The following is a 12,203-nucleotide window of genomic DNA, read 5'->3' on the forward strand; positions in this document are numbered from 1 at the left end:
TGCTGCTGGTAAAGTCCTTTCCTTTTCCCTCTGGGGAGCGGCCTGTGGGGGAGGGGCGCTGGCCACCGCAGCTTTGGGAACTCACGGTTTGGGGGGGTGCTTGCAGCCGGTCCAGCTGGTTCATACTGGGGTACGCTGTGTGTCTGGTCACTGACGTGGCCCCAGGAGCTGTTCTGTACTGTTTCTGGTTATTTAGTAGTTGTTCTGGAGGACGAACTAAAACGCGCAGGTTGTTAAGCTGCCATCTTGACCCAGAAGTCTGTGAACATTCTTACCCAGTGGATTCTACTTCTATGACACCCATCCAGGTCTGTCTCCTGGACTCCAAAGCTGTCTGTTCAGTTGCTTATGAATGTCTCCACTTGGATTTTCCACAGTCATCTCAAACTCAGCATGTCCAGAACTGAGCTCTTCATCTTCCTCTTCAGATGTTGACCATCGTCTGTGCAATTTTGCTCAGTGAATAGCTTTGCCAGCCATCCAATTACCTAAGTTAGAAACTCTCCTATATCCAATCAAGCACAAAACCCTACTGATGCTGCCTCCTGAACGTCTCCATAGTCTGTTGCTCACTTCTTTCCATCTTCAGGAGAGGATGTATAATGGCTATGAGCACAGACAGTGAAGTTTAGCTCTGCCATGTGGCCTTGGCCAAATTGTTCAACTTCTTCCTGCCTCGAATGTAAAATGAAAATAGTAGTGCCTTTCTCACAGGGTTATTGCGAGGGTAAATGGTCATTACAGGTAAAGCACTGAGAACGGTGCCTAGCTATGCAAGTGCTTGTAACATTATTTCTCTTGGCTTCCACGACATCAAATCCTCTTGGCGCTATCTTCCCAGAAGCTATTTTATTTCATGTCATTTTATTTCACCAGGAGCTGCCCAGGAGATGCCTACCCAATCTGTCTGCTTTCAGTCTTACCAGCCTAAACCCCACCCAGCCAACAGGCAGATTGTTCTAAAGCTTGTGCTGGGTCACTCTCCTGCTTAACTGCATTCAAAAAACAAAAACAAAAATAAACAAAACAGAACCCCCAAACCCCACAAACATTCAAATTTCTTATCTAAAAAAGACATGTTTTCCCCATATACAAAATACATTAATTTCATAACAATATCACAAATCCTTAAACCATCCAGTAACATTTCAAATACAAGATTAATACAAGATTAAAATCAGTACCAAGTCTCATTAAAGTTAGTTATAGGCATGGACAGTTCTAAGGCAAAAGTTTGTCCATTTGCTCCGGACCTTTGAAAACTCATAACAAGTTATTTGCTGCCAACATACATAGGAGGAACAGTCATGGGATACATATACATATTTCCATAGGGAGGAAAGAGCACAGGGGTCACCAGACCCATACAGTTTCAAAAATCTGCAGGGCAAACTTCATTAGCTTTCAAAGTCTGAGAATCATTTATCTTCGGGGCTTTAGAAAAGAGCAGTCCCACCCTTTCCAAAAGCCTACTTGGTGGCCTGCCTCTCTCCGAACGCAACCTTGCAGAACACTGGGGAGACCACCTTTCTCTTGGCTCCACCCTCTCCAGGCATTGGGGCCACACCCAGGCTCTCTGCCTTCTCCAGGGCTTACACTCAACCCCTCTGTGTCATGGCAGCCAGGCTCTCCCCAAACCCCAAGGAATGTGCTTCACCCTCTCCAAGGCCTCTCTTCCACTGCAATGAGGTGGAAGGTCTATCCTCTGCCTTTGGGGTAAACTCACCCTCACCATGAGCTTGGGTGGGTCTGCTTTCCTGGCCCGTGGCTTCTTGACTTCAGACCTCAGCCTCCATGGCTTTGCCTCTGAAGTTATTTTTCCTCCAGTGTGTCCTTTCTCTGTCCCTGTAGTTCTCTTTATACAGGACCTGCAACACTCTCATTGGCTTTCTATGCAGTAGCCCTGGATCGTGCCCATCAGACATAAGGAGTTTCCACAAATCCTTCCTGGATAACTCCGTGTCCAATCTTGGCTTTCTCTGAGATGGCTGACTGGTTCCACATTTGGTCAAGTCCTCATGTGGGGCACTGTTTTCTGGGATTTCCCTTCCAGGAAGCCCAGCATTTTCCAGAATTTCAATTTCTGGTTTCTTTGTATCCAAGAGTTCAGTTCACAACTTATCTCTTTCCTGTCGCATTTCACTATAAGCTGTAAGGAGAAACCAGGCTGCACTTTCCACATTTAATTTGGAGATCTCTTCTGCTAAATATCCAAGTTCATGGCTTTTAAAATCTGCCTTTCAGCCAAAGCCACGAGTCAGTTTTGCCAGATTATCTGCTATTTTAAAACAAGGCTCACCCTCTTTCCAGTCTGTAATGACACACATCTCATTTCTGTCTAGAGCCTGGTCAGAGGTAACTTTACAGTCCATATTTCTACCAAGATTCTCTTCAAAATATTCTAGACCTCCTCTATTAAGCTCCTCACAACTCCTCCAGATTTCCCCCTTATTCATTTAAAAAGCCGTTCCAACATGTTTGGTATTTGCAAACCACAGCGGCACCCCACTCCTGGTACTAAAATCTGTTCTAGTTTTCTAGCTGCCGGAGTGCAATATACCAGAAACAGAATGGCTTTTAAAAGGGGGAATTTAATAAGTTGCTAGTTTACAGTTATAAGGCTGAGAAAATGTTCCAATTATAACAAGTCTATAGAAATGTCCAATCAAAGGCATCCATCCAGAGAAAGATACCTTTGTTCAAGAAGGCTGATGAAGTTCACAGTTTCTCTCTCAAGTGGAAGGGTACATGGTGAACTGAGTCAGAGTTTCTCTCTCATCTGGAAAGGCACATGGTGAACACAGTCAGGGCTCCTCTCTCATCTGGAAAGGTACATGGTGAACACAGTGTCATCTGCTAGTTTCTTCTCTTGGCTTCCCGTTTCATGAAGCTCCCTGAGATGCATTTTCCTTCTCCATCTCCAAAGGTCACTGGCTGGTGTACTCTGAATCTTGTGGCTATATTGTTCTATTTTGCTCTCTCTGAATCACTTTCATTCTCCAAAATGTTTCCTCTTTTATAGAACTCCAAAAACTTCTGAAGACCCACCCAAATGGGTGGAGGCATGCTGTCACCTAATCCAGCTTAACAACCACTCTTGATTGGGTTACACCTCTAGGGAGATGATCTAATTACAGATTCAAACATACAGTATTGAATAGGGATTATTCTGCCTTTACGAAATAGGATTTGATTTAAAACATGGCTTTTCTAGGGGACATACATTCTTTCAAACCAGCACATTATCTTAACCTATAAAGGTTTTTTACAATCCAGCTACCTGCTCACTTTTTCAACCTCATCCCTTGCTATTGTCCCAACTTGAAACCTGCAGTCTCTTACCATCTGTGCTACTGGATGCTCCCCCTCTCCTCTCATCTTCAAAGTTTCCCACGTGCCATTGTCTCTCACCATCTGTACTGTTGGATGCTCCCCACTCTCTTCTCATCTTCAGAGTTTCTCATGTGCCATTCCTCTGCTTAGAAAACTCTTTCCCTTGTATTCTTTGCCTGGTCAATGCCTACTCAGGCTTCAGCTCTCAGCTCAGGACACTTTCCCTGGGAAGCTTTCCCAGACTACCACCATCCCTCATTCTTCCAAGCAAGAGCCCAGCTTGTCCAAAAAGTTTATGTGGGGAACACAAGCCTCTTGTCTATCCAGGAGAATACCATATCTCACCCCAGTCCATGCGGTACCTGAAAGGGTGAAAACAGAAATATGTACCAGAGGAGAGCTACTTTAGTGATGATTCTGATATCTTGCTCTTTCTTTGCTCTTTTTTCTTCTCTTACAGAACTTTTGCAGTGGGGACAGGTTATTTATTGGCAATAACATTAGAGACCTACTCTCTCATGGGAGGCTGTTCTGGGTTCCCTCCCAGACACAGAGCAGCCCAGCACATTTCTTGGTCTTGGGACCATTTGGTCTTGTGTTGCTGCACAAGAATCCATTCTCAGGCTGGCTTGGTGGTTAAATTTGGAGCTGGAGCTTAGAAAATTTGGGGATGTCTCTTTTTTCTATCAGTCTCTTAAGCCCAAACTCAGCTTGGTCAAAGGGTTGTTCTAGTCTAGCCCTTCAAAGTATAGGGACAGATCTACTCGTCTGTGGCAGGTTCTCTTTTCTGTCCTGGAGTTACAGTTTGTGTGTATTGGGTCAGTTGGTGGAGGCCAGGTAGAGGGACACTGATTTACGGCAGCCAATTCTGCATATCAAGTCCGTGAGCTATTATGTGGCATATGTAATCCTCTATCTGGACATCTCAGAACCACATGGCCTAAAGCTACTGCCCAGGGGGCACTGGAAATGGACAAGCCTGGTCACTGGAGGAAGTACTTGCAAGGTCCCCAAGTCTGCTTGCCTTGAAGGCAGCACTCCCAGCTCAGAGCTTGCACCTTTATTGAGGCTAATGTGGAAAACAGGATCAGAGCATGGATTTGCCAACATAGAAGGAACACGAGCGAGTAAATCTCCTGACCTGGCCTATCATAATGGCCTGGGAGTTGGCCATCACTCACTGAGGTTTGAGCTGGCACTTCTAAGCCCACATAGATCTCAGAGATTTTTCCCATGTAGGAGAAGTGGCCAGAGTCAGGGCCCACTTTTGCTTTCTGCTTGCCCACCTCCATCCCCATTCTCAGTCAAATATCTAAATTAGCTAAAAATTAAAAATTTCACTCATTGCAGAATAGTGTCTGTATTTATTATATTGTCATATGGCAATTTAGAGTTTAGCTTTCTAAATTTGTCTATAAACTGCTTTTTTGATTTATTGAAAAATAACTCATTATATTTTCCTGAATATCCATTTTTTCCCATGGGATGAGAGGAAGAGGGTGTTGGTTTGAAACTGTTATGCACCCCAGAAAAGCCATGTTCTTTTAATCCAGTCTTATGGGTGGAACCTTCAGAATAGACTGGGTAACCATGGAGATGTTACCCACTCCATTCAAGGTGGGTCTTAATCCTTTTCCTGGGGTCCTGTATGAAGAGAATGAAAGGCAGAAAACAGAGAGAGAGCTCAGAGCCGACCCAGAGAGCAGAAAAATGAAGTTAAGTGAAGGCCACTTAGAGAAAGAAAGCACCCCAGGATAAGCCAGAAGGACCCACAGGGAGAGAGTCATTTTGACTCTGGCAAAGCCATTTTGGAACCAACTCAGGAGAGAAGGATCAGCAGATATCGATATCTTCATATGCCTTTCCATATGATAGACAAACCCTGGACATGATTAGCCTTTCTTGAGTGAAGGTATATCCTATTCTTGATGTCTTAATTTGGACATTTTCATAGCCTTAGAACTGTATATTTGTAGCCTATAAATCCCCTTTGTAAAAGCCAATCCATTTCTGGTATATTGCGTTCAACAGCTTTAACAAACTGAATCAGAGGGGATTTTGCCGCCATTTTCCCCCTCCAAGCTTAGATCAATTATCAGTGCTACTTCTTAATCTTGCTCCACTGGGCTGAACACTTGGACTAACTTAACAGATTAAATGGCATTCTTTAATCTTTTTCATTATTCTCAAGTGCTATGGCAGAATTTTTTCATGTCAGAAATGGACATGGAAATTTTAACAGGAAATTGAGAGAAGACTCATCTGAAACTTTCACTCACTTGTCATTGCTCTGAAATGGCTTTTTCAATGGGGATTTATTAGATTACAAATTTATAGTTCTAAGGCCATGAAAATGTCCAAATTAAGACATCAAGAGGAAGATACCTACTGTGAGGAAAGGCTGCTGGCATCTGGGGTTCCTCTGTCACATGGAAGGCACACGGTGTTGTTTGCTGGTCCTTCTCTCCAGAATGTCTCTGAGTTTCCGTGGGCATTTTCTCCTGAGTTCTGGTTTCAATCTGGCTCTCTCAGCTCCTATGGATCCTTCTGGATTCTCCTGGGGTGTTTCTTTCTCTGAACTCTCTCTCAGTTTCATCTGTCTTTTATCTTCTCATAAAGGACTCCAGCAAGGGGATTGAGACCTACCTTGAATGGGCTGGGCCACATCTCCATGGAAATAATCTAACTAAAGGGTCCCACCCACAATAGGTCTATCCCCATGAGGGATGGATTAAGAGGACATGACTTTTCTGGGTACATAACAGATTCAAACCAGCACATCATGTGGGGTGAAAAGCAGGTCCCCAGGGCCAGAAATCCTAGTGCAGGGTCCAGGTGCTTACCCCTTCAAACATAAAGGTAAAGACTGAAACATGCATGCCTGAGGTTGGTCAAATATGCATAACCCAGACATCCTCAAGTTCTCTAGCTGATAGAGGGTCACTTTTCCCTTTTGACCCAAATAATAGTCCATGCCTCTGGGAAATACAGTCCCTCATTGGGTCCTCCTCCCCAAGTATTTCAGAAACTGTCCAGATGATGCAAACCTGTTTCCTACATCCATTCTGAGGTTGTGTTTGCCTTCACTATCCATCTCACTCCAGTCCCACCCTCTAAGGACCTCTAGCCATCACTGATTAACCTCTCCAAGGGGTTGCCTTCCCACCCCAAGTAGGAACACAGATTCTCTCCTTAATTAGTAAAGCCTTGGGTCTTACAGAAAGGGTCCCTCATGGTTCACTTTCTTCCTTGCCTCCTACCATGGTTGTCACAAATCTGGGGCCAGTTAATTTCCTGCAGATGTGGCTCCCCCACCCTGCATTTCCTCTGCCCCAAGCAAAGAGGAAATCCTCCCTTCCTCACATCAGCAGTCCTGCAGATCTGTAGCTCCACCCCTGAGCAAGACAACTCTTCAGTTCTCAACCTTCCCATTCCAGGACAGGATCTGGCTGTTTCCTTTGCAACTCTAAAATAGTCATGGACGTATTCCAAAATTAAAGACTAACTTTAGCACCAAAGTTGAATTCTTCTCCCACCTTAGACATAAAACTGCCAGCAGTTTTGACATGGTAGTTTCCACAGCCTCTATTAAGCTTCCAGAATTACTGGAAGCACCAATCATTGTGTGAACACCCTGGGAGTCTGATTTGTCTGGAGCAGAAGTGGAGGCAGTCCACTCTGCATGAGGCTGAGCAGCATCACTGCCTGGAACTCAGCTGAAGGGCAGAGAGAGAGTCAGAAGTGGGGCCAAGCCCAGGCATGGGGCAAAGTGTGGGAATTCTGAGTACAGCATTAATACAGTGTGCCTGGGTCCAAGGGAGAGGGGGATGGAATTAAACAACAACAACCAAACCCAACTGTTCTAGTTTTCTAGCTGCCAGAATGCAATATACCAGAAACGGAATGGCTTTTAACAAGGGGAATTTAATAAGTTGCTAGTTTTCAGTTCTAAGGCTGAGAAAATGTCCCAGTTAAAACAAGTCTATAGAAATGTCCAATCAAAGGCATCCAGGGAAAGATACCTTGGTTCAAGAAGGCCAATGAAGTTCAGGGTTTCTCTCTCAAGTGAGAAGGCACATGGCGAACACAGTCAGGGCTTCTCGCTTGGCTGGAAGGGCACATGGCGCATATGGCGTCATCTGCTAGCTTTCTCTCCTGGCTTCCGGTTTCATGAAGCTCCCCAGGAGGCATTTTCCTTCTTCATCTCCAAAGGTCGCTGGCTTGTGGACTCTGCTTCGTAATGCTGCAGCATTCTCTGCTCTCTCTGAATCTCTCATTCTCAAAAATATTTCTTCTTTTATAGGACTCCAATAAACCAATCAAGACCCACCCAAATGGGTGGAGACATGTCGTCCCCTAATCCAGTTTAACAACCATTCTTGACTAAATCACATCATCCAGGGAGATGATCTGATTACAGTTTCAAACATACAGTATTGAATAGAGATTATTCTACTTTTATGAAATGATATTTTGATTAAAACATGGCTTTTCTAGGGGGCATACTTCCTTTCAAACCAGCACACCAACTAAAAGAGCTAATTTTACACAATCTCTAAGAGGTAAGATGTATTTAGGCTGAGTTTAACAGCGCAGGGCACAAAGCTGAAAGAAGGAGGCCGATCTTCTAAGAAGTGTCTGTCTCCAGTGGTGTGTGGTAGGGCCCATGTTGAGAAGGGCTTGGTTTAATGCTCTGTTGTCTCTGTCTTGAAGGGACACAGCCTTTGTATTTTGCTCTGGAAACTGCAGATCATGCATCCAGTCCTGGGTGTTGATAAAAGATGGCACAGGCACTGTGGCTTCCCTATCTACCTGCAGCAACTAAAATGAGCTGTGTTGATGGAACCTGGGAGGCATCGCCCCTGGTCTTGGCACACATACTGCACTCAACAGCAGACAACAGGCATGGGGTAGCTTGAAGTGATCTCATGGAGCTCTCCAACCAGGGGTGGGTCCAAAAGAGCAGCTGAGGACAGGAAACTTTGGCTTCCCAATGAGCACAGGAGACACTCCCTGTTATGAGAAAACTGGAGATACCTTTAAAGGACAAGGAGAGGTGGTACAGAAAGCCACTGGGAAATAGAGCCAGAGATCAACTTCTAAACATTTCTGTTAACATGACCCTATTTTTATCTCAAGATTGATACAGCTTGGGGAAGCATGGATTACACATGAAAAGTATAGATTAGGTTACAGATCAACCAACAAACCCTGCAACTGACGTGAGACCCTAGATAAAGGGAAATCAAAGGCCCAATCCCTATATTTACAGTGGGATAAACTGCCAAAAAATAAAAGTTTATTTACCCTGTAGAACATTAACCAGCAATCTTAATCCAGGTTTCTTTTTCCATTAATTAATATTTACCAATATTTCCTTGTCCTCCTTAGAAATAACTTTAACATCCTGATTTTTCTCTTATTAGTAAGTTAAATAAATCTTTCAGACATGATCTCTATACATTTATATGAGTCACATTTAAAATTTTTACTTTGATAATTCAAATATAAATTACTAAATTTCATTTGGAATAAGTTACAGTTTGGATTTTTTTAAGTGCAGCTACCTGAAAAAATATCAGATTTGTCTACTACGATTTTGTTCTATGGTGTGTATGATCCTGAAATCCCAGACATCGTCTTCCTGATGGTAATTACATCAGTCAAATCAATGACATTGGATATGACAATTTCTCATAGTCAAAGTACTTTTAAAAAATTTCATCATGAAGAATTTTGAGCATACATAAACATAGACAGAACAGCAAAATGAACCTCCATCAAACAGCTTAAATAATTATCAGTCCATCAGCCAGTCCTGACCTATCCCCACAGCCACCCACTCTTGTTTTGAGGCATTCCCAGACATCACAGCATTTTTACCCATAAATATAAATGTATTCTTAAATCAGGCCATATAAGCAAAACCTTGCTTGACTTCTCAGATGCTTGGTCAGTGTTGTGAGCTAAATCTATTGAAATTACTTGTCTTACCAAATAATCACATGCAGAGTAAGTTTTCTAAGACAAAACTAAATGTCTGTCATTTGACTCAAAACCATTTTCTCAATTGACCAGTGTCGTGGTCAGGTTCATGACTCAACTTGGCCAGGGGGTGGTGCCCGGCCATCTGGTTGAACAAGCGCTGCCCTGACTATTGCTAAGAGGATAGTTCATGGACTTAAATCATGATCACATTGGCTGCATCCACAGCTGGTTGCATTTGTAATCAGCTAAGGAGGGTGTCTTCTGCAATGAGTGATGCTTCATCTAATCAGTGGAAGGCTTTTAAGGAGGATTCAGAAGAGACAGTCTCTCTTCTTGCTTCAGCCAGTGAGCCTCTCCTGTGTAATATGTCCAGACCCTTCGTTGGAGTCACCAGCTACATAGCCTGCCCTGTGGATTTGGACTCCTCCATCCCCAGGGTTGCCCAGTCAGCCTCTCCTGAGAATTTTCTATGGACTTCATTGGGGTTACCAGCTTGCAGCCTGTCCTACAGACCTTGGACTCTACATTTCCCTGGTTACGTGAGAAACAAGGATATCTCCTGCTGATTCTGTTTCTCTAGAGAACCCTAGCTAATATAAACAGGTAAGAAAATATTTCTCTTTCATTGTCATGAGAAAATATTTCCTAGCAAAAAAGTCACTAATAAAATGGATCTGGCCTGAAAACTATATGTAGTATGTATGTATGTAATATGATTTTACATTGATTTTAATGTTTTTGCTCGTTTTAAAATGTTAGGTAATAAAGAATAGGGATAATAGTGAGGGGGGAAGAGAAAAAAGAGGAAATTTTCTGTAGTTCCTTAACTGAGGAGATTGACTCAAGTAGTATAAGGACATGGATTCTGGAACCAAATTATTTGAGCTCAAGTCGTGGCTCTACCACTATGCAGCTAGGTAACCTTTAGCTCTGTGTCCCTATCCATAAAATAAAGGAAATGAAAATCCCTACCTTATCAGGTTCTTACGAGGAGTAAGTTAATGTTTCTAAAACCCTTAGAACAGGGCCTGGCACATTGTTAGCACTTTGTTAAGTATTCGTAAGTAACAAAAGGGAATGATTCCCATTTTTTCAGGTTCTCTTCCAGACCTTGTCCACAGATATGCAACTTACATACTCTTCATTATAGTACACCTGCAGTTTTCTAATCTGCATTTGTTCGATCTGTGGTCTGTTTTTATTGTCTAACTGCTTCCATATATCCATCCTTATGAGTCTAATTGGCTCTCATGATGATCATTTTAAGTTACTATCTCCTAATGATGCATCACACTTCATCAAACTCTTTTCCTTGTAGGCACTTAGGTTGCTTCCAGTGTTTTGCTACCACAGAAAGGCTGCACCTTTGTGTAAGAGTGAGAAGGGAAAATGAGAAGTTCCGGGAATGGGTAAGATGAGCCCAAAGAGATGTTGAAAGGTGTTGGCAGGGAAAGTAGGAAAACCTCCTGTGAACCTTCTACCCACACCTCTGTAAAAAAGTAAAAAGTGGGTGCACCATGACTAGGAGCAGAGGCTGAAAAGACAAAAAAGGACCTTAGTGGTCCAAACCACTGAACGTGGAACCAGAAGATCTCTGATGAAGTGCTGGCACCCCAGCCACCAGCTAGCAGCCTTTGATGAAGATGTCCCCACTCTGTACCTCGGCCCCCTCACCTGTAACACAGGGGTCTCAGCACCCCAGAGGAGTGCGGCACCCAGGCGAGCATGACCAAATACACCAATGATCTGGCCTGTCATCCAGGTAGGGTTGAAAAATTACCTCTGGACAAATTTTCCCATTCCCCGGAGAAGTGGGTAGAAGGATGGGGGGACAGCTTGTGAAACCCATAAAGTAACGCAGAGTTAAAGCAGTGAAGCAACCAGGGCAGAGGCAAGCTCTTCGGCTTAGCCTGAGGCTAGCTGGGGCCTGGCTGTCAAATCCAACCACAAATCCACCTTTGGCACAGAATCCAGGAACAGCAAATCTGCAGCCCCAAATCCCTGTCTCCTGTTCCAGACCTCTGGCCTTGCTTGCATCCTTCAGCACGTCTCATATTTACCAGTGTCAGAGAAGGAAGGCCGGACAACCCTGGGGTCTGGCAGCCCAGGCCAAAGAATCCCTTAGTAAGCTCATTCTTTGAAATAGTGAAGATTTGGGGGAAATAGTATGCACATTTCATTTGAGCCCCACAGTTTATCCGTGCTTCTTTATATATATATATATAAAGTTTATATATATATAAACTCCCGTGTCATCAAGCAAAACAAATGTGTGGCTTTGCTTCCCCCCAGCCTGCTTTGCATGCTACCTCCACGGTGTGCCTCAGTGTAAGAGGCCAAGTCAGGCTTGCAAGGTGAGTGAGTGGGGTCTCGTCTCTGCATTCTCCATCTTGCGGAGCCACAAGCATTTTGTGTCATTTCCCCCCTTCTCTTGCTTTTCCTCTTCTATTCTCTATTTGTATAATATTTACCAGACCCTAAAATTTTATTGTAAAATAATTTCAGACTAACAGAAAAGTTGTAAAAATAGTACCAAAAATTCCCATACACACTTCATTCAGATTTCCTAAATATTATTTACCTCTTTTTGCTTTATCATTCTCCGTGCGTGTGTTTACATATTTAAAAAAATGTGTCTGAAGGGCATGAAGTTGCCTACAAGATGTTCCTTTTCCTCTAAATATTTAGATGTGCATTTTCTAAAAACAAGGATATTCTCTAACAATCAAAATCAGAAAATTAACCTTGTTAAAATAGTATCATCTAATCCTAAAACAGTACTAAAATTTTATCAGTTTTTCTACTAATGTTCCTTATAGCAAAAAAAAATGCATGGTGGGTGGTGTTCAGAACCCCCAAAATCACACATTGCATTTAAAAGT

This window comes from Tamandua tetradactyla, chromosome 14 (genome assembly GCF_023851605.1).
Source record: "Tamandua tetradactyla isolate mTamTet1 chromosome 14, mTamTet1.pri, whole genome shotgun sequence".
In the NCBI taxonomy this organism is placed as follows: domain Eukaryota; kingdom Metazoa; phylum Chordata; class Mammalia; order Pilosa; family Myrmecophagidae; genus Tamandua; species Tamandua tetradactyla.